This window comes from Ornithorhynchus anatinus, chromosome 1, assembly GCF_004115215.2.
Source record: "Ornithorhynchus anatinus isolate Pmale09 chromosome 1, mOrnAna1.pri.v4, whole genome shotgun sequence".
Lineage (NCBI taxonomy): Eukaryota > Metazoa > Chordata > Mammalia > Monotremata > Ornithorhynchidae > Ornithorhynchus > Ornithorhynchus anatinus.
Genome location: NC_041728.1, coordinates 112,099,126 through 112,104,212, shown reverse-complemented (window position 1 = coordinate 112,104,212; position 5,087 = coordinate 112,099,126). Strand labels below are relative to the sequence as shown.

Sequence of the window (5,087 nt, the reverse complement as noted above, 5' to 3'; positions counted from 1 at the left end):
CCGAGAGATGCTTCCTGTTCTTTAGGATTGAATAGGTACAGTGTGAGGGGTTTGGGGTTGAGGCAATACAGATCCATTTTCAGCAACAACCCTCATTTCTGAAAACGAACAGCTTTTTCTTTCTTCACTTTTTGGTTTTCGCCATATCAGAGCACAAAGAGACTGATTTCCCTGGCTTTGAACAAAAAGGAAAAAAAAAACCAAAAACAAAAAAGAATTGTGCCCTGGATGTTTAAGCTCATTTGCTGTTCATTCAGTTAATGAAAGGACAGATCCATTTCTCAGCTTGCAGCTGTTTGGAGCCTGCTGTGCCTCTGCTTTTTCACTCATCTGCATGGACAGGTTATGATTAATAACCATTAATAATGGAGAGATACTTTTCTGTTGTTGTTCTAAAGGAGGCAGAAGCCTATTTCTACTCTCCCCTCCTCCCCCAACACCTTTCAAAAGAAAGAAGGTTTTATTTGCATCTAAGCTTGAGATACCAACTTCAAAGTGAGGTTATAGCACTAAGGCACTGAGGGACCTTCAGAGAGGAAATAGGAAAATAAAGATTTTCCACTGTGACAAGCATGCTAAATGAAGAGTTGACATCTCCTACTACAACCCAGTCCATACACTCGATAAATACGATTGAATGAATGAACACTCTGCTCCTCTAATTTCAATCTTCTCACCGTACCTTGATCTCGTCTGTCTTGCCGCCGACCCCTCGCCCACATCCTGCCTCTTGCCTGGACTGCCCTCCCTTTTGATATCCGACAGACGATAACTTTCCCTTCTTTCAAAGGCTTATTGAAGGCACATCTCCTTTAAGAGGCCTTCTCTAAGCCCTCCCTTCTCCCATTCCTTTGTGTCACCCTGACTAGCCCCCTTTATTCATCCCCCTCCCAGCTCCACAACATTTATGTACATTTTTTTCATTTAATTTATTTTTATGAATGCCTGTCTCTCCCTCTAGACTGTAAGCTTGCTGTGGGCAGGGAATGGGTCTGTTATATTGCTATATTGTACTCTCCTAAGCACTTAGTGCAGTGATCTGCATGCAGTAAGTGAACAATAAATGCGACTGACTGATTGCCTGACCGCAATGGACAACGGAGAAGGGCCAGCTTGGCTTGGCTAGGCCATCACATTCATGTGAATCTCTTCATTTTCTTGGATCTGGGTTTGCATCATTAAAGGGAAACTGCTCTTGCTTCCAGGAAGCCTCCCACAACTCTTCTGATAAAGCACTTTATTTCTATCCGCCCAACACAGAGGGGAAAGTCTGTCTGGCCTTTGAAAACCCGAATCTGTGTTCGACCCCACACGAAGCAGTTAATAAATAATATTCTTAATGGTGCAATACTTAAGTTGGTGATGGTGAACACAAACTCCATCTCTGTTTCTCGATGTGGGCTTTATGACCTGAGGAATTTAGAACTGTAGATAATGTCAGCCTCATTTGAAAGCCATTAAGTTTTCTTTTATTTACATCTTAGAATTCATTTACTAGACCCTTTAAGTCATGAGAGCATTCCACAATCAATCAGTACCAGGGTTGTCTCTGAAAGCCATTCTTTAACCTAAGGTTTATTCTGGGAGACAGTGAACCAGATTTCTCTGTGCCGCTCTCCGTCTTTCCTAGGAGGGCCTGAGGCATTCTTCGGGAAACATCAATCCGCTCTCATTAAAAAGGGCATTCCAAAGGAAACAAAGAAAGCGTTTTGTCTCAAGATTTGGGATGCCACTGGCTACCGGAAAGGGGATCATTCTGGACTCTGGTGAGGGACAGAGTGCTACCTTTTTTATTCCTATGGTATTTTTTAAGCACTTAATATATGTCAGGCACCATGCTGAGCACTGGAGTAGATACAAGGGAGCCAGCTCCTGTCCCACATAGAGGTCACAGTCTTAATCTCTATTTTGAAGATGAAAAAACTTAGGACAGAGATGTTAAACGATTTGCCCAAGGTCACACAGCAGCCAAATGGGGATCTGGGATTAGAACCCAGGTCCTCTGATTCTCAGGCCCGTGCTCTTTCCACCAGTAGACACTGCTTCTACCTAAGATACAAAAGAAGATAGGCAGTTCCATTTTGGCATCAGACCAATGGTCTACCCAGCTCAGAGTTCTACCTCTCACAGTGGCATCAAAGGATGCCTGGGGGAATAGTGTCATAGCTGCCCTCTTAGACATCAACCTTTATGGCCAGGCCTGCCTCTTCTAGATCCTTAGCTTTTGTCCTTGACTCTACTCACCTTCCTGCATCTTCAATTTCTCTAATATCCCTATCTTTTTTTCCTCTAGTAACTCACTATGTACCTTTCATGCATGCATTTATACAAACTCTGCTTTGAAATATTAATACCTTCTCGTACTAAGTTATTTAAGTTCAGAGGGACAACCCCACAATCATTAAATCATTATGTACTTACCTGTAATTTATTTATATTAACATCTGTCACCTCTCTTGACTGTAAGCTTATTGTGGGCAGAGAACATGTCTGTTTATTGTTATATTGTACTCTCCCAAGCACTTAGTACAGTGCTCTGCACCCATTAAACGTTCAATAAATACGATTAAATAAATGAATGAATTGAATCTTTCACTCCGCAAGTCCAATAACTATCCTTCATGTCACAGAGCACCAGGGCAGTTTGACACAACTCTGTCCTAGTTCCAAAAAAAAAGGTAAACACTTTTTGTAGCATTACTCTTTTTTTTTGGTTCTTCAGATTTCTTGGAGTTCTTAGAGTCATCTTCAATTTTTTTGTAATCTTTCAGCAAAAACCGTGAAACTGTCTCATATATCAATCATTTGATCCAGAGCAAAGCACTGTCATGCATTTGGGAGCATACCAAAGATTGCACTCTCTTTAGCTTGCAAGCTTGCAGGCTGGGATCCTCTAATTTGCTAATGTTAGATTCTCCCAATAACTTAGTACAGTGCCTAGCCCTTAGTACGCCCTCAGTAAATACTATAGATTGATACAACCGAAATAAGGCACACACTCCCTGCCCTCAAGGAGTTTACACCCTAATAGGAAAGACAGGCAGAAAAAAAAAATATACACATAGAGAAAATGGGAGGAATAATGCGAGGATATAACAGGAAATAGTGCAATTGCAATGAAATATTTGATTAAATAATTGAATATACAAATAAATATAGGCACATAATGTATGAATGACACTGAGAGGAGGAATGCAATTCCAAAGTGCTACAAGGAGCATGAGGGTGTTATGGTTTTTTTTTAATGATATATGTGAATTAACTGGGGAAAGCTTTCTTTCGCAATTTTTTTTTTTTTAATGGCATTTTGTTACATGCTTACTAAGTGCCAGACACTGTACTAAGTTCTAGGGTAGGTACAAGCTAATCAGGTTGTACACAGTCCCTGTGCCACATGGGCTCACAGTCTTAATACCCATTTTACCGATGAGGTAACTGAGTCATCGAGAAGTAAAGTGACTTGTCCCAGGTCACACAGCAGACAAATGGCAGAGTCAGAATTAGAACCGAGGTCCTTCTGACTCTCAGGTCTTTGCTCTATCCACTGGACCATACTGCTTCTCTAGGCCACGCTGCTTCTTTGCTTCTCATTTGTCTTAATCGTCCCCTTCCTCTCCATGGGTCTTCACTTGTCTTATGCCACTGAGCTGTCTCCGACCCACAGCGACGCCATGGACGCATCTCTCCCAGAACACCCCGCTCTCCATCTGCAATCGTTCTGGTAGTGGATCCATAGAGTTTTCTTGGTAAAAATATGGAAGTGGTTTACCATTAACTCCTTCCACACAGTAAACTCTAGTCTCCACCCATGACTGTCTCCCGTGGCACTGCTGCCCAGCACAGGTGAGTTTTGAGTTCTAGCAGATTGCTTTCCATTCACTAGCCACTGTCCAAGCCAAAAATTGAAATGCCTCTGCTTGACTCTCCCTCCCATAGTCAAGACTGATAGAGAACTGGAAACTCTCCAGGTGTGACCCTGAGAGGGGGGTCTCCAAGGATACCACTACTAATTTTGACCAGGATTCTCCTTACGCTATCTGGACCCTTGAAAATGGCATGGTATAGTGGATAGAGCATGGGGCTGGCAGTCAGAAGGTCATGGGTTCTAATCCCAGATCTGGCACTTGTCTGCTGTGTGGGCTTGGGCAAGTCACCTCACTTCTCTGTGCCTCAGTTACCTCATTTGTAAATTGGGGATTAAGACTGTGAGTCCTATGTAAGACGGGGACACTGGGGACACAGGGACACTATATAAGCAGAGACAGTGCTCTGCACATAGTAAGCGCTCAATAAATACTATTGAATGAATGAATGTCCAACCCAATTTGCTTGTATCCACCCCAGCACTTTGTAGACTGCCTGGCACAAAGTAAGCACTTAAATACCATTATTATTATTGTCTTTATTTTGTCACCTCCAAAGTCGTCTTCATCAGTTTCTATTTTGATCATTATATCCCTCCTTAAACTGCTGAAGCAACTTCTCATTGTTTTCTTATGGCTTTGCAAATCTAGTCCCCCTCCATTTTCTCAGTCACTATATTTAGCCCCTTCTTTTCAGGATGAGACTGAGACCACAGTTCAGTGTAGCTGAAAACTAGAAATCAAGGGAATAGGCCAGTTTGCCCCTCTCAGGATGGCACCTGGAGAGTTTCCAGTCCTCTACCAGGCTCGGCTATGGGAGGGAGAATCAAGCAAAGACCTACCCTTTCCATTCCTAGCTTGGGCAGTGGCTAGTGAGTGGAAGGCAACCTGCTACAAGTCAAAACTCACTCGTGCTGGGCAGCAGGGGCATGGGAGAGAGTCAAGGGCAGAAACTCAAGTTTACTGCGTGGAAGAAGGCAGTGGTAAACCACTTCCGTATTTATACCAAGAAAACTCTATGGATACACTACTAGGCCAATTGCTGATGGAGGTGGGTTGTTCTGGGAGAGATTTTCCATGGAGTCGCTATGGGTCACAAATTAATTGACAGCATAAGGCAAGACAAGACCAGTTTGGCACACCATCATCAAGAAAGGAGTGGATCTCTTTGAACATCAGCTCTGTACAAAGTGAGAGGCAAGAAGGTAAAAAAGAAAACAGCAT

At 42.8% G+C, this 5,087-nt stretch overlaps 1 non-coding gene across 1 annotated transcript; it reads left to right on the top strand.

Annotated features, from left to right (window-relative positions):
* The first annotated feature begins 4,624 nt into the window (after nt 1–4,624).
* On the top strand, nt 4,625–4,762 carry LOC114815895. Its single transcript, XR_003763692.1, has one exon. It is a non-coding gene; the product is annotated as a small nucleolar RNA SNORA7 (small nucleolar RNA).
* Nucleotides 4,763–5,087: the final 325 nt, after the last annotated feature.